The following is an 18,970-nucleotide window of genomic DNA, read 5'->3' on the forward strand; positions in this document are numbered from 1 at the left end:
TTCTCAAAAGTCTTCTGTTTAGTGATTCAATGGGTAGTATTCAGTACAGAGGAATGTAGAAATAGCAGGTCAAGTAGCACCTGAAGAGAAAAACCAAAAAAAAAAGGTCTGATGACCTTTCAGACCATTTTTCAGATTGGCAGGTTGTAATTAATTGGGTGCTTCTGGGATCAGTGGTGGGAATACAGCTATTTACGTTCTACATTAACAGGCTGGATGAAGGAACCAAATAATGTGTTCAAGTTTGTTGATGATACCAAGTGAGATAGATGCAGAGCTCAATCCTGACCTTGTATGCTGTGTGTATGGAGTTTGCATGTTCTCCCTGTGACCTGTATAGTCTTCTACAGTGTGCTCTGGTTTCTTCCCACATCCTAAAGATGTGCTGATACTATAGTAGCCATATAGTTGGCTACAATATGGCTACTATAAATTACCCCTTGGTGTAAGTAAATGGCAAAAGAATCGGGGGAGGGGAGGGGGGAGAGTAGTGATTTACACGTGAGAAAGAATAACTTCCAGGGCTACAGGGAAATAAGGAGCAAGGGAATGGGAATGATAGGATTGCTCTTCTGGAATGTAAAGAACATAAGAACAGCACATCAGGCCCTTTGGCCCACAATGTTGTGCCAAACTAACCAAATTAGTCATCAAATGCCCAACTAAACTAACCCCTGCTGCCTATACAATGTCCATATCCCTCCATTTCCCGCGCATTCTTAAGCCTACCTAAGAGTCTCTTGAATGCCTCTTTCACATTTGCTTCCACCACCACCCCAAGCAGCACATTCCAGGCACCCACCACTCTTTAAAAAAAAAACTTGCCCTGCACATCTCCTTTGAACTTACCCCCTCTCACCTTAAGAGCATGCCTTCTGGTATTAGACATTTCAACCCTGGGAAAAAGATACTAGCAGTCCATTCTATCTACACCTCTCATAATTTTATAAACTATGATCAGGTCTCCCCTCAGCCTCTGCCAAACCTGAGAAATCAACCCCAGTTTGTCCAACCTCTCCTTATAGCACATGCTCTCTAATCCGGGCAGCATCTTGGTAAACCTCTTCTGCACCCTCTCTGAAGCATCAACATCCTTCCTATCATGGAGCTACCAGAAGTGAATGCAATACCCCAGATGCAGCCTAACTGGAGTTTTATAAAACTGCAGCATAACTTCCTGACTCTTGAACTCAATGCCTCAACTTATAAAGGTAAGCATGCTATATGCCTTCTTTACCACCCTATCAACCTATGTCGCCACTTTCAGGGAGCTATGAACTTGGACCACAAGATCCCTCTGCACATCAACACTGTTAAGGGTCTTGCCTTTAACAGTGTACTGTCTCTTTACATTTGATCTCCCAAAGTGCAACACTTCACATCTGCTGTTCCTTCATCCATATCTGCAACTGATCTATATCCCGTTGTATCCTTTGGCAATCTTCTACGCTATCCAAAACACTACCAACCTTCGTATCATCTTCAAACTTACTAACCCACCCATCTATGTTTTCATCCAGGTCATTTACATGAAGGGATATAAAGGGATACAGAGAGCTTAAATGGGGAGGCAAAACAATAGCTGATAGGATATAATGAGGGGAAATGTGAGGCTATCCACTGGAAGAAACATTAGATAAGCAGAATATTCTTTAAATGGTGTGAGATTCTTAAATTTTGGTGTTCATAGAGATTTTGTTGTCCTTGTACAAGAAACAAAGTCCAGCCAAGAATTAAGTTCCTAAATAAAATGTATGACTTTTTGGTAAGGATGGATGAAGAATGGGGAAGGTTTACTAAATTGATCAAGGACTTCAGTGAGAGCTCATTTGCAGCACTGCATCCAATTTTGATCATAATTAAAAAAGGATGATTCCCTGAGTAGGAGAGTCTAGAACTAGAAGGCATAAGGTTTCAGCCACTCTAAGTTGAGATGGGGAGGAATTTCTCCAAACAGAGAATTGTGGATCTTAGGAATTCTATACCTTGGGAGCTGTGGATGAAGTTATGAAGTATATTTAAGGCTGAGATCAATATATTTTTGGACTAGAGAGGATCGAGGATCGGACAGGAGAATGTAATGGAAGCCAAAGATCAGATCAGCCTCTATTTAATAGCAGAACAGGCTGGGAGCAAAATGCTCTAATCTTGCTCCTATAAAGTTTAGGCCATTGTAGCTATATAGTACTGAAACAAGTGCAATAACTTTAGTCTCATTGTCAAATACTCTAAACTTCGAGGAATCAATATTTTTGGGAATCTGAAAAGTCCATTCAACAATAAATAAAACTCATGTTGGCCTATTATCAGGACTTTCCACCAACCATTTTTTGCAGGATATGGTTTATAATAACGGAGGAAACTATCTTGTTTGCCCTAAACAGCTGAAGCAGAGAGGCCCTTGAGAACGAGAATTCACTCTTAACCTATCAACATCTACTATCAAAGATTATATTCACCATCATAGTAATGCTATCCTCACTACATTAGCAACAAGTTATGCATCGTTCAGTATCAGCCTTAGAATTTCAAACTGCATTGCTTCCATTTGAGTTTTTAAAACAGAGTTTTATTTTCAATCCATTAGTAATTTGATCTGTTGGACAGCTATTGATGACTAATTCTTCAATATGACCTTAATACTGACCAATTTATATTACATGGTAACAATAACTAATGCAGATAGATTTTCTTAATTCATTATAGACCTGATGTGTGATCTAGTTCAATTTTGATTGCCTATATTTTGTTGAAGTTACTGGTTAAAACATAGTGCACAATGCAAGAATGTAGATTTTTTTTCCAAGGAGTCTTTATAGTAAATTTCTTTTGAATGAGTAATATTTCATAAAACTTTCTTATCTTGTGATGGGTCAAAATAGTGCAAGTCTGAGGAATTATTTATTTTCTGTGATTATTTTGTACTCAGTGTTTAACGTTGTCTTTTAAATTATTATTCTGAAATATGAGAATGATATAAGGATTTCAGATTTTGGTGGCACTCTTGGGAACTTCTGAAAGGTGTCATCAATTTAATTCCTTATGGTATCAAAGTGCTTCAGTTAAATTTTACCTATTTTTGTAATAAGGATGGTGTTTTGGCACTATAAGAAATGAGCTGAACTATTCAATTAATACATAAAAAAACAGCTGATATATATCAAATATGGATCTGGTAGCTTTTTCTCAAATATAATAAAGTTGTTTGGTAACTTTTTGGATCTAGCTAATGTTTTAGGGATAGTTGTTTATTGGTATTTAGATCAATGAGTTTGCTCCAGTGTCTTTGAAAAAGGAATGTCTGACTTTAAACTCTGGGGAAAAATAAGTCAGACAATTTCCACAAAGGAAATGACTAAAGACAAAACACATGCATATGCTTTATTTTAGTCATAGTTATAATAAAGTTTTAGTCATAATTATACAGAGCTAGGAAAGTTACTGTAAATGTTATGGTTCTTATTTGCCAAATATGTGAGGCAGTAAAACAAGCTATGAAAATCAAAAGACTGCAAAAGATGTTGGAAATCAGAAATAAAAATAGAAAATGCTGGCAACAGTCAGCAGATCAGGCAGCATCTGTGGAAAGATAGCCAAACTTAAAGTTTCAAGTTGAAGACCTTTCATCACAACTGGGAAAGTTAGAAGCAAAATTGTTCCCAAAATTTTCCATTTTTGAATACAAAGTATGACGCTATTTGGTCACTTTTGAAGATAATAAGGATACAATGGTGCACAAAGTTGGCCCAATCATTGGAATAGTCTTAAAGAAATTTCCGTTGATTATCCCAAGTGTGCCATGAATTTTATTGAGATATAATAGCAATTGAAAATACTATAGAAAATAGGGAGTGGAATAGGAAGCAAAGTTCATCTATTGACTGTAATCTGAAACACCAAAGCTAAACATATGTGGGATAAAAACACCAATAAGCAAAAGAAGATGGACAGACCTGAGAGCATCTTACAATATACACTCATCAGGATCTTAGAGATCATTGCCTTCTACATATTCCATAACTTGACCTCCAAAAAGACATGAGAGTGAAGCAGATAGAGGAGAATCTTAATGGCGAAAGGAGCCAAAGATTCCTGTTGAGGTTGTTTCCTTGTGTTATTTATTGAAGTATATTAGAGTCTTGGGGGGGGGGGGATGTTGGGAGCTGCTGACAGCATATAGAACTACAACCAATCATTATGAATTACTTATACTTTGATGTGTCTTGTGTTTGTTGCCCAGTTGATTTGTTATGTAATGCATTTCACTTCTTCTAGGTATTCTCACAATGGCAGGGCTAGGTTATTTGGCTAACTGTTGACAATGGATGCTTCTTTGGTCTGCAGAGCCATTTGCTTCCTTACAGAGAATGATGAAATGACTGCAACTAATATCACCACATACAGTGCTACAAAAGCTGTCTGGTCCACGGCTTTTGTTATTTGATTAAAGGGCTAGGTTAGCTGTCAGCATAATTGGCAATAGCTTTGACTCCGTCTATTCTAATCTTGCATTGACTGCTAAGTATATCTGATGATTTCTGAATAAGCAAACTTCTTAACAATAAAGATTCTGCAAAATGACCATTATTCAGTGCTACTGCTTACTTACACTTGTGTCTTGGAGACTGGAAGGTAAGAACTCCAGAACATTTGTTAGAGAGATAAACAAGTTTTGGGACTTTTGTCATTGGAGTTTTGCTTCTGTTATTTCATACTGGTTTTCTGTTCCAAGTGAGTGAAAGTGCAACAAGAAGAGTCTACTGCTAGTCCTGGATTCTGGGGAGGTATTCTGCTTCATTTTGGCCTATTCTGATGTATTGCTGTATCCAACATTTACTGAATTACGTTGATCAAACTTCTCTGTTACCTCAAAAAATTCAATCCAGTTAGTCAGACACAATTTGCCTTTAACAGATCTAAACAGTGCTCCTTGATTAACCAAGGCTAAAATAAGAAAGGCTTCATTCATGCTTGCTCCTTCTGTAAAATGCTGCTTTGTCCTGCAGGCCTAAAAGACATGCTGATATGTTAAATGTCCTTTGACCACAAAGATGATCACAGCAGATGGTCACCCTAGATTTTATTGTGTCAGAGTAGTTGACACAATAAAAATGATTTCTTTTTTGCAACAAAAAAGTCAGTTTTAAATCTATATAGAATGCCTTGTTGCAATATGGGAAAAATGGTTAAAGAGCAACACTTTCTGAAATATAGAAATAAAAGTAGAGTGAAATCCCACTAAGCATTTAGTAGAACAAAAGAAAAAAAGCTTTTGTCTTATTTTAGTGGGTGTCACTGTAAAATTCAGTCCTTGTGCGTGAGAAAGTTTAACTGCTGTCTGAACCAAAATCTCACAATATCCTGATTACAGATTAGCAAAGTTTGTTGTGAATACCACAAAGGTTCAGGAGAATGTCTTATTTAAAATATGCTGGAATGATTAGGAGGAGGAAATTAGGGATGAAAATGTGATTAAGTGATTTTTTTTTAAATGAGATTGGAGAATGAGTTATAAGAGTAAGCCTGAAATAACTGAATGTTCTGCCACTGAAATGCTGCCTGTTTAGAGGCTGCAGGTTATGGCAGGAATGTAAGATTATTCTCAAGGAGAGTGGAGCGAGCCTGTGCAAAGACATGTGGAGAACGGGGAATCTGATAAATTTCTGGATGCAGAATCTGTGTAGCTCAGCAGGAAGGGGATCATTTGTGCTAGGTTTGGTATGACGAAATTCAAGTGCTGCTTGAATGATATTTAGGTCAGTTGGTATTCATTGAAAATTGAACACAGTACTGTAGCAAGTGAATAAGTTGCGGATAATGATCTCAGCACTAGCAGAGGTAGGTTAGGCCAACATTGAGGAATTTTGCAGAGCTTATTGGTAATAACATAATATTTGAAACTCAGTTTGAAGACACAGAGACTAGACTTTAATATTGCTTAATTATACTGTGGAAATGGAATCAACATTGGGAAACTTTCATGATGCTAATATAGATTGGGAAATGAATGTGCTTCAGACAGTGAAGGAAAGGAATTTCTAACGTGTACAGCAGAATATTTTTGATCAATATGTGTCTGATCTAACAGGGTCAAAATAAACTTTCACTTGGAAAGGCCTAGGTTAACCAGGGAGTGCCAGATTCAATCTGTTGAAGGCAAATTGTGCCTGGCTAACTAAATTGAATTTATTGAGATAATGGAGAAGGTTGATCAAGGTTTTTCGGTACATGTCGTACTGAAAAAAGAAAGCATGTAATTTTAAAGTGAGCTTAACAGAGTTGAGAATGATAACTTACAGATGAGGTGTTACCTAATCACAACTGCTTCGTAAGTTGTCAGTCCGAGCTTGATGGAATCAATGGCTGTTTTCTGAGATGTATGATCCAATGAAACAAATATGTGGATGTCACTGGCACTTACTGTCCGTTCCCAATCATCTTTGAGCTGATGCCATAACTAATACTAAGCCACTTTTGTGGGTCCAGAGCCATACATAGGCCAGACTGGGTAAGGATGGCAGATCTCCTCCTCTGAAGGATATGAGTGAACCAAATTGATTTTTACAGAAATCTGGTAGTTTTCATAATTACTGTTTCTGAGACTAACTTTTTTTAAATTCCAGATCTATTTCATTGCTTGAATTTAAGTTTCCTACCAGCTATGTTGGGATGAACTCTTGTCTCTTGATCAGTTGGTCCAGAACGCTGATTGCCAGTCCATTAATTTAAGCATTGCAGCACAATACTCACATATGGTTAGGTACTTGGTTAATGGAGTGGGGTGGGCAGTCCAGAGGTGATTTTGCAGGAGGTAAAAGGGAGAAGTGTGGGGGAAATGAACATGGAATTAGAATAAACAATTTCATTTCAAGAGTTGGCAGCAGTGTGGATTTTTTCAAGTTTGGTTTGAAATGGTAATACGTAAATCGCAATGTGGTAAAGTCGAGTATTGTAGCCTTGTTTTCCCATTCCCATCGCCACCTCTTGACAATAATATAAAAGCAAAATACCATGGATACTAGAAATCTGAAATGAAAACAGAGAATACTGGAAATACTGGAAAGTCAGGCAGCATCTGAGTTAATGTTTTGAGTCAGAAGGTTATTGATCTAAAATACTAACACTATTACTCTATAGCTACTGCTTGACCAGCTGAGTGGTTCCAGTATTTCTTGCTTTTATTTCACAACCTATTTACTAAAAGACAATCCGCCCATTCTAGGTAGTAATCTGGTAATAGAGAGAATAGATTAACCTAGTAAACCTCTGGATTGCTTTCAATGCATTAACACTCTTAAATAAGGGGACTAATACTTTGCACAACACTTATGATATTGTCTCACCAATGCCCTATATAGTTGAAGCATGACCTCCCGACTTCTGTATTCAGTTCCCTTGGTTGTTGTTGTACTGCAGGAATGAGGAAGAAGACAGAACAGCAGTTTTGCTGCCGCACTGTTCACTGGGCTCCATCCTGACAGTGCGTGCTATCATAGTGGAGTTTGCACGTTCACCCTGTGACCACATGGGTTTCCTCCCACACCCCAATGATGTGCTTGTAGGTTAACTGGCTACAGTAAAGTCCCTAATGTAGGTGACTGGCAGGAAAGTCGGTGAGGAATTGATAGGCATGTGAGAGCGATTAGATTACAGGGAAACGTTGGGAATGGGACTAACGTGAATGCTCAGAGAAATGGCATAGACTTGATGGGTTAAATGGCCTCCTGTGACATAAGAAAATATTATAACTAGCTTGTATTTTCCTGATGTTGAGAATTTTTTAATAATTTGTACAAACTATTGTAAATCAAAGATAGAAATGTGTCAATAAGATGACAAATTGTTACACTAGTTGCTACTATCTGAATGGGTAGTTAGTTCACAGATGTGACAAAATGATTATCTTTTCTAAAGTGGTTTTAGAGTCTGTTGAGATACAAGATGATGAATTGGAAGGCACTCATTCTCCATGTGTTCAATTGCTCTGATTGAAATGGCTGGGGTTATATCAACAGTGGGATATGACCTCAATAATGTGTTATACTATTGGGTGATGAGATGTTTATGAATTAAGTCTTTAACCTGTCCTAGAAATTATTAGACTTTGCTTCAATCCCTTTCCACTGACAGCACTCGCTTTTAACCAAGTTCCAAGAGTGCAGGTGTGTCTCAAGTAAGCTTCTATTGCCACCAGTACAAGACACCTGAGATAAACTGAAATGTGTGAGAATGACAAACCATTGCATTTGTTGAGATGAAACTCTGGACATGTATTATAACATAATTAAGCTCACTTGTGCAAAAAATGTGTCAATTGTGCAAAAAAATGAAATCATTTTTACCATCCAATTTATCCATTTTCAACAAAGACTCCATGTCCCAATTATTCTCGTTTTTAATTTTATTGCATGGTATTTTCTTGACTATGCCATGACCATTACTAGGCAATTGCTTTAAGTTTACACACAAAGAATCTAATAGTGAATTTGTAGCGAAGTCACAGCATGTACACTTACAATTTCACTGGGGGGAATTTGAATATCTTATTTTTGTCAAACTGAAGAAGTTTGGTATTTTGTAAAGCTTAAGAAGTGAACTTGTATGTTCAAGACATATTTATCTCCATCCTCTTCCCTGTGCTGGATCTCCTTTTTTTCTATTGGTTAGTTTTAGGTAATTATGATTTCAGCAAAATATTAAATAAACTAATCGGAATGTAATAGAATGTTAGTATATAAATATAAGAAGGCTGGGTGACTTTTGAACTGCTGCCTATCTTTAAAGTGCATGCAAAAGCTAATAGAGGAAAAAATGACTCAGAAACATGATGTAATTACTGAGTTGTGCAATAACTTTATGTGCTGTGTTCATTTTTGGAACAACACAAGAGGTCAATAAGCTTCCTGCATTCTTGATGATAAGGTCAATGAATATCTCTAGGGGACAATATTATTTTGTTACTTCAACTATTTACAATGGCATTTACCTAATCCAGTTTGCAAAAGGTTTTGTTTGTTTTATTTATGATAAAATGAATGATTAAGATAAAGTGAACATTTTTACTAATGCTTGAGAAAATTGAATAAAGTTTCATCATACAGTTTGATTCTAACATATAGCTTGAAAAAGTACTTACAGATATTGTATTTTCTTGTACATCATATTTACATACCACAGCTGGTTAGTATTCTATTCATACTAAAATAAAGAAAATGCCGGTGTTCCCACATACTAAATGATTCTTCTTATTGACATTCATATTTGTCCCACATTTCATTGCTCAACGTAACAGATTCAACTTCCATTCATTTAGTCAAATACAACATTTTTTTAGGATTGAAAATCAAAAAACTACAGATTATTGAAATCTGAAACAAAAACAAAAAAAGCAGGAATTGCTCAGCAGGTCAGACAGCATCTGTAGATATAGAAACAGAGTTAACACTTGGAGACCCTTTGTCAGATTTGAGGATTGCTTAGATTTTGACTGGAGAGTCTACCAATAGAAGTTCAAGGAATTACTTAAATAAGGACCAAGCTTTAGCATCTAACACATTTGTTGTTTCCACACCATCAAAGGACCAAATTTTGAATAACACTTAAATCCAATGACTTTGTACAGGTTCTCAGTCAGTTCAATGAATAACATGTGGGATTCAAAGTCAGAGCATTTGATTCAAACAATAAGCAGCTAGAAGTACTTAGTGGGTCAAGCAGCATCTGTGGAAATAAAGGAACGGTCGACATTTTGGGTAGAGATCCTGCATCGATCCAGTACATCAGCCATCCCTTTACCTCCACATACACTGATTGGCCCACTGAATACTTCCAGCTGTTAATTTTGTGCTCCAGGTTTCAGCATCTGCAGTTTCTTGTGTCTCCAGAAATTTAATTTCCTTTTAGGGAAGGAGGGAAAGACACAAATTGCTCTTGGTTAAGCCAGGCCAGATAATACAGAATGGGGCTAAAATCGCTCATTAAAGTATCTGACAGGTTTTCTTTCTAATCATCCTTCCTGTTTTCTTCTGGTACTGCCAGATAGTAGCCTTAAACTGGTGGAGCATCTCAACTGTAACACTAGGTGGCTGCCTTCTGCCCTTTTCACAAAATGCTGAATGACAGACCATTCATCTTTCAAATATATTTCCTAATTGCAGTCAGTCAGGTTGTGAGGTTACCTGGCAGGCAGGAGGGCAAAGAGTCCAGGCAATAAAAGTAGAGACAGAAGTAAGAGGTTGTGGATCAGAGGGAGGAGCTCGTTGGAAAAAAATTGGGGAGATTGTAGTTTAGGAGCGTGATGGAGAGAAAATGTCAGCAGAGTGCGCATGGAAGAGATTGGGAGAGAAGGGATGATCATGTAGAGATTGGATGGCAGAAGTTATGAGGGACAATGCAGGTTGAGGAGGATATAAGCATCTGGGAAGAACACAGGAAGTGGAAGCACATCTGAGGGCATCAGCTTGCAAAAGGAAGGGAAGGCACTGGGGAGGTAAACAATGTATCTCCCTAGGCCGAGTTGCATGCAATTCAGAATGGTGAGGGCAGGTGAGGAGGTGAGGGGGAAATTCCTAGTCCACAATCACATAAGAGTATGTTTAAGACATTTACGTTTTTCATTCCTCCCCTCTCTTCAGCTGTCAGACCAGGGAAGTCCAGCTGGTTAATTCTAGGGTTAGAAGACAAGTAAAATATAACACATGAAGCCTTAATAAAACAATTAAATGAGTGACCTTGTTCTGCCTCCATTAAAAATCTGACTTGTGCAAATTGTCCCATACATTTTTAAAGCTTTTTCAAACTAGCAACAATAATGATAAAATGTTTCACAGTATTCATTAATGACTAGATACGTATATATCCCATTAGTTTATTATGGGTAGTGTCTGAATGATTATAGTGTTTGAACAATAAAATGAAAGAATTATAGCAAATATATATTGAGTGATGTGTTATGGGTAGCTTTAGAAAACGGATGTTTCTGACTTACAGAGAAATTGACTTACAGACCTTTCTTAGGAACGGAACCCTTACATAACCCGGGGACTGCCTGTAATTCTTTTTTAATCTTATGCATGTTAACAGTTAATGTTTTTACATCATTGTGACATAATTCTACTCTATGTCCCTTATTCAAAATCAACTTTATATAACATTAATGTACTTAATATGTGTGTAAATTATCCTTGCCTATGGTTGTTTTGTGTAAAAAAAAACTTAGAATCATATTGCACCTTGTCAGAACATCTCATGGCATTTCAGACCAATGAAAGCATTTCCAAAGTCATTAATGCTTTGTAGTTAAATGCAACAGGTAACCTGCACACAAGATCCCATAGACTGCATGGAGGTGAGTGGCTCGTTATTCTGTTTTGATGATCTTAGCAGCTGAAGTTTGGCCAGATAACTATCACAATTCCCAGTTCCTCTTGAATAAGTACTAATGAAGCACAGCCTCTCTGATGCTCAAGTCAGTCTAAATTATATGTTTGAATCTCTGGAGTGGGGTTGTGATCACACAATCTGACAGGGAAGAAAATCACTATTGAGTCAGGGCTGACATGTTTATTGGGCTGTAGCTAGTGCACTGCAGAATACTTGCATACAAAAATCATGCCAGCTTCCACTAAACCATGATGCTTGAGTATCATGACTAGACCTCCTTACCACTATGCAGTATTATATTACCTAGGAGGGTTTAAAATTGTAGAAAAATCCAGGGCCAGTACAAGAAGAAATACACTGGAACTACTTCTCTGATCTTCTTAAATATTCAAAGCCAGCTGATGTAATCACCAGGTTCATAATGTTATGTGTTGATCCATGTCCTTCCTTTGTTATGCAATCTCTCTCACAGTCAAGAACTAATCTAGGTCCCTTTTGAAGGCATGCAAAGAGAACACACTGCATCAGCTGGCAACACACTACAGAGTCTCCCTGCCCTTTGTGTAAAAACATTCAGTCCATTCCTGCTTTAACATAGTTTAAATGCATGGACATTTTCCCTTTCAAATCTATCAAGCTTGAAAATCAATAAACAACATTCTATTCAGACCTTTCATTAATTTATAGATATCTATATAAGGTCATCTTTAAGTCCTTGCTGCTCTAGTGTAAACAGATTCAGCTCTTCAAGCTTATCTGAGTAACTACAGGTCTTTTTAAATCTAGGAATCATTCTCGTGACTCTCCTCTGAATGTTTTCCAAGTTCACTATACACAGGGAGACCTCTACTGGGGCAGATTAGATCTAACTAGTGATCTTTACAATAATAGAGTGGTATTTGATTTGTCCTGAAAGGTTTATCTAGTACAATCTGAACCACTGATAACATTGGTTTTGAAATTTCAGTGATCAATGCACAATAACATCTTTTCTCTTTCAACTATTTTCTCTTTCAAGCCTGCACGTGGAAAGTGGGTAAGATACTGCATTTATTTAGGACATCAGGGATACCCAATAACAATTCTTTACCAATATTAATGCAAACTTAATGTCTAAAATCATGTCTTAAGGAATCACATTTTTCACATTACAGCCAGTTCATTCATTGAAAGTTATAGTTCTACTGTATACATGTGTCTGTACTTTTCTCCTGAAGGAGGCATTGCAGATATTTGATAATTTCATATTTTCCATTTATACTGAGTAAATGTATGGGGTTGTCCTAGGCCAGATATTATACAAACTAAAGACAATGGTTAATACAGAATTTTCAGCCTCCAAAAAATATTTTGCATCTCCCATGCCTTTAGGATTATCTTAATGAGCTTGTTGAAATTGTAGAGCAGAGAGAAATATTTAGGTAAGTGTACAAAGCATGTTAATGCTTCTGAATTAATTAAGGAATTATAGATAAATTAAGTGCCATTACATAATGACATTTGGTTTCAGATATCTGGTAGCACGGCATTAAAATTTGTACTTATTTGGATATTTCAAACACGTATTTTACTCTTTATACATCATATGAAGTGCTGTTTATGATTTGTGCATTTTAAATACCCTCAGTATGTCTAAATGTCTCAACGTTGAGAATTATCAAAGTAGATTTTGAATAAAAACTGAAAAACAGTAGGAAGCAATTATTATCCCCTTTGGTGAATGAGATGAAAATCAGTCAATGTTCCCAAAATAAGATCCAACAGCTTTACATTGATTTTTTTGTCTCATTTATAAAATGATGTGAATGTGATTTTATCTTTGAGGATTTTATACAGGCTTATCAGTAAGCTCAAATTACATTCACTATTTCAGATATATGAATAAATGTTTAAAATTGCACCCTTTCTTGTCATGCAGCCTTTGATGTAAATTATACACTCCCCAATATAAGGTATCTGCTCAACAAAAGTGGTTATTTTTCACAGATGGTTCTATTTTATTTGAGCAGCACACTTACAATAAATGATATTGCTACATTCTTGAGCATATTGCTGATGTCTGTTTATCTCTAAAGCTGCAGCCAAGGCCACTATTGGCAAAATTAAAATGCTGCTGCACTTTCTTGGCAAGCTTATCTCCTTTGGGCCCCGAGCTCTTACACTAAGCAGAAGTCTTCATGATGAGATGTCAGTGATTAAATGATAATAACCACCATTAAGCACACCATCTAACTAGACCCCATAAGAATGAATCAGTTTTAGAAAGAATGAGTCCTCACTAATCAATCTGAAAATTATATATAGAAACCATAAAACATGCTATTTCTATGATATGCAAAAACTCATTTTGACTAATATTCATCAATATGAAAAGTTAACTCTTTCCCTCCCCACAGATTCTGCCTGACTTGCTGAGTATTCCCATCATTTTCTGTTATAATTTCAGTGGAAGGGTATCATATGGTGAATGACTCAGTTTCTGCGTCCAAAAGGTCTTTGCACCATCCATAAGGCACAAGTCAGGAGTGTGACAGAACCCTCTCCACATACCCGAATGAGTGTAGCTCCAATAACACTCAAAAAGCTTGGCGGCATCAAGGACGAAACAATCCACTTGACTGTCATTTTGTTCACTCCCTCTGACAGCAGTACACTGTGGCTGCAGTGTGTGCCATCTACAAAAGCACTGCAGTTGCTCGTCTAGGCTAATGTAAGCCTATACAAGCTGAGGTGTTAACTCTCTCCGCACTGGCTGCCTGACCCGAAGACCATTTCCTGCATTTTCTTTTATTATTTCAGACTTTGGGCATTGCAGTATTTTGCTTTTGAATTACTGTGCCTCTGATCTGTTATTATAGAGACAGTATTTATGTGGCTGCATTGGTAATGTTTCTGGTCAATGATGACTCCCAGGATTTCAATGATGGGAGATTCAGTGACGACAACGTCATTGAATGTCTGTTGTTGAAAATGATTATTTCCTGGTATTTGTGTGGTGTGAATATTACCATAGAACCATAGAACAATACAGCACAATACAGGCCCTTCGGCCCACCATGTTGTGCCGACCTTCAAACCACTCCTAAGACTAACTAACCCCTTCCTCCCACATATCCCTCTATCTTAAATTCCTCCATATGCTTATCTAACTATCTCTTGAACTTGACCAACGTATCAGCCTCCACCACCACCCCAGGCAGCGCATTCCATGCACAAACCACTCTCTGGGCGAAAAACCTCCCTCTGACGTCTCCCTTGAACTCCCCCCCCCCCCCCCCCCCCCCACCGTTACTTAAAGCCATGCCCTCTTGTATTGAGCATTGGTGCCCTGGGAAAGAGGTGATCTGTGGATATGAACCCCTAGATCTCTCTGCTCCTCTACACTGCCCAGAATCCTGCCATTTACCTTGTATTCTGCCTTGAAGTTTGTCCTTCCAAAGTGTACCACTTCACACTTCTCTGGATTGAACTCCATCTTCCACTTGTCAGCCCAGCTCTGCATCCTATCAGTATCCTTCTGTAAGCTTCAACGACCCTCCACACTATCCACAACACCACTGATCTTTGTGTCATCTGCAAACTTGCTAACCCACCCTTCCACCCCCTCACCTAAGTAATTAATAAATATCACAAAAAGTAGAGGTCCCAGAACTGATCCATGTGGGACACCACTAGTCACAGCCCTCCAATCGGAATGCACTCCCTCCACCACAACCCTCTGCTTTCTACAGGGAAGCCAATTCTGAATCCACACAGCCAAGCCTCCCTGGATCCCTTGGCCTCTGACCTTCTGAAGAAGCCTACCATGTGGAACCTTGTCAAACGCCTTACTAAAATCCATGTAGACCACATCTACTGCACTACCCTCATCAATCTTCCTGGTCACCTCCTCAGAGAACCCTATCAGGCTTGTGAGGCAAGATCTTCCTTTCACAAATCCATGCTACTTACCATTTATCAGCTCATGTTTGTTGCATGTCGGCATGGGGTGCTCCATTGGGTAAGGAGTTGTGAACAGAATTGAACAGCATTAAATCATCAGTAAACATCCAACCTCTGACTTTAAGATGGAAGGAAGGCCATTAATGGAGGTGCCTAAGAGAGTCCCCTAGGGAACTCCTGCTGTGATTTTCTGGCACTTTCCATTGTTCAATTATATTTTTTGCCTGCCACGTTATGATTTTGATTTACTTAGACCAGATCTGCTCTCATCTCATTGAAATCAGATAAGATATCTTTTGTGGAGAGTGTTCTGGGGGAAGCCCACAAGTGTCGCCACGCTTCCAGTGCCAACATAGCATGGCCACAACTTCCTAACCCGTATGTCTTTGGAATGTGGGAGGAAACCGGAGCACCTGGAGGAAACCCACGCAGTCACGGGGAGAACGTACAAACTCCTTACAGACAGCGGCCGGAATTGAACCTGGGTCACTGGCGCTGTAATAGCGTTACGCTAACTGCTACACTACTGTGCGTGCCCTTATTGGCCCTTATCCAATTGACCATTTTTACCCTGGAGGGGTCTGTCACTTTATGTTACTCTTCTAAATATTATGATATTATTATAACTGTTTCTTAGATGTTTCCTCAATGATAATTGCTCCACTTGGATTGATATATTTCTAACAGAGTCTAGCATTGTCATCTTCCTACTGGGTCAGAAACTCTCTGAAGATAGCAGAAACTCCTCCTCATCTTTTCTCCTTATGTTACCAGTACTCAATCTGTTCTTGGATAGTTGAAGTTCCCAGTTATCACTACTCAATGCCTTTTGCACATCTTTGCAATTTCTCTCCAAATCTGCACCCCCATATCCTTCCCATTGGCTATAGAATAGGCCCAGTCATGGTCAATTAACTGTCTTCATTGCAGGAGGTATGGAGTATAAAATTAGGGAAGTTTTGAGACTACACCTGAAATACTGCATATGCCTCAATTAACTGTCCTCTGTCAAATGTAATTTTGATGTCAAGGGCACTACTTAGAAATTTAAGGGGATTTGGCATGCCATCAAACTTCTACAGATATACAGTGGAGAGCAGTCTAACTGGTTGCTTCACAGCCTGGTATGCAAACTCCAATGCACAGGAATGCAAGAGGCTACAGAGAGTGGTGGACAGCCAGATCCATCACGGATACAGCTCCCCCACCATCAAGGACATCTCAGGAAGGCGACATCCATCATCAGGGACCCCCAGCATCTGGGCCAAGCCCTCTTCTCGATGCTGCCATCAGGCAGGAGGTACAGGAGCCTGAAGGCCCACACCTCAAGGTTCAACAGCAGCTTCTTCCCCACTGCCACCAGGTTCTTGAACCAACCTGAAAAATCCTAACGCTACCTCGGACTATATTTTCCTCTCTTTCAACTTGCACTAATGTCATTATGTTTATTTTGTCATGTAAGTTATGTATAATTTATGTTAATTTAAGTTTATGTTAATTTATCTTGGTCATGTTTGTAATATACTGTGCTACTGCTGCTAAAAAGCTAATTTTCATGGCATTTATACCCTGTGTATGTATACCTATAACAATAAACTTGAACTTCACTTCTGCAGTTCAGCTCCTCAATTCATGTTTGGTCCAAAGCAATGATGAGGGCTGGATCCAAACTGAGTATTGGTGAACGGATTATTATTAAGTGCTGCTGAAAGCATTGGTCGCACCATATACCTTTGCTTTATTGATAATTGAAAGTAGACTGATTGGATGATAAAAAGTGAGATTAGATTTGTCCTTCAAAAAACTTTAAAAAAAGCAAATTGATATTGAGTCCCATAAGAACATAAGAAACAGGAGCAGGAATAGGTCATTTGGACCTCATGCTTGCTCTGCCATTCAGTGAGTTCATGGCTGATCTAATCTTGGCCTCAACACTCTCCCCATACTCCCTGACTTCCCTGCAGTTTAAATGTCAGTTAGTCTCTGCCTTGAACATGCCTCCATAGCCCTTTGGGTTTGAGAATTCTAAAGACTTATGACTCTTAGAGAGAAAGAATTCCTTCTCCTCTCCTTCTGAAATGGGCAACACTTTTTCTGAAATTATGCCTGCTAGTTCTATCTTCTCAGTATCCATCCTGTAAATCTCTCTCAGAATCTCATAGGTTTCCAATGAGTAAATGCCTAACTAGCTCGAACTTTCTTCATACATCAATCAGTTCATTCCAGGAATTAGTTCAGTGAACCTTCATTACACTATCTCCAAGCAATTATATCCCTCTTGACGTATGGAGACCAAAGCATATGCAGTATTCCAGGTGCAGTCTCAAACTTCCCTAATTTTATAGTCCATACCTCCTGCAATAAAGACCAACATTGTATCAGCCTTCCTAATTACTTATTGTACTTGCATGCTAACTTTGTTTTCCTGTACTAAGATCTCTATATCTCTTTATAAAGCAACATTTTGTAGTCTCATTCTAATTAAATAATAATTTTTAAAATTATTCCTTCTAAACTGGATAATTTCACATTTTCTCACATTACTCTGCATTTGCCATCTTCACTTAAACATTTTTTATCCCTTTACAGGTTCTTTGTGTTCCCCGCACAACCAGCTAACCTACTTGTTGTATCAGCCGATTCAGCTGGAGTAGACTTGGTCCCTTCCTCCAAGACATTAATATTGATTGTATATAGTGAAGGCTCCGGCACTGATCCCTGTGGTACCCCACTAGTTATTAACTGCCAATCTGAAATTGGCCCATTTATTCTGTTCATGCCAACATATTACCCTAACCCCGAGTGCTGCAACGGACAGAAGGTGAGGTCCTGTTCCTTGAGCTTACGTTGGGCTTAGCTGGAAGAAAGAGGACAAAGACAGGTAGGGATGGCAGTGGGAAGGAGAATAAAGTTCTAGGTGACTGGAAGCTTAGGGTCACTCCTGTGGATTGAACTGAGGTGTTTTGCAAACAGTTCACCCAATCTGTGTTTGATTTCTCTCAGGAAGAGAAGACCATATTGTGAGTAAATTGGAGACAGTGCATGTGACTGGTTGTATCACCCGGAAAGATGGTTTGAGTTCCTCGATAGTGAAAAGACATGAGCTAAAAGGCAGGTCTTGCACCTCCTGCAGTTGTTTATGAAAATACTTTGAGAAGGAGAGTGGTTGAAGACAGAAAACTGAACAAGGGGATCAAAGGGAAGAGGTGGGGAAAATACACTTAGTGATTGGCATCTTGTGAAAGGTAGCAGAAATGACAGAGGATGATTCATAGAATGTGGATGCAGGAGGGTGAGGACAAGGGGATCTCTATCCTTGTTCTGGTGGAAGTAGAGAGAGTGAAAACAGGAGTGCAGGAAATGGAGCTGATGCCATTGAGAGCCCTGTGAACTATGGTAGAAGGGAAGCCATGGTTAAGGAAAAAGGAAGATATCTCAGAAGCACTGATGTAGAAAATCTCATGGCCAGAACAAAGATGGCAGAGCCAGAGAAAGTGGGAGAATGCACAGGAGTCTAACAGAAAGCCAAAGGCGGTGGGGAAGTTTAATGAATATGGCTAGGGAGCCTCTGGGCTTGTAATGAATATTGTAATATGTTTTACGGGCAGAATAAGCCTAGCAATTTTCCATATTCTCAGGTAGATGT

The sequence above is a fragment of the Pristis pectinata genome, chromosome 1 (genome assembly GCF_009764475.1).
Source record: "Pristis pectinata isolate sPriPec2 chromosome 1, sPriPec2.1.pri, whole genome shotgun sequence".
Lineage (NCBI taxonomy): Eukaryota > Metazoa > Chordata > Chondrichthyes > Rhinopristiformes > Pristidae > Pristis > Pristis pectinata.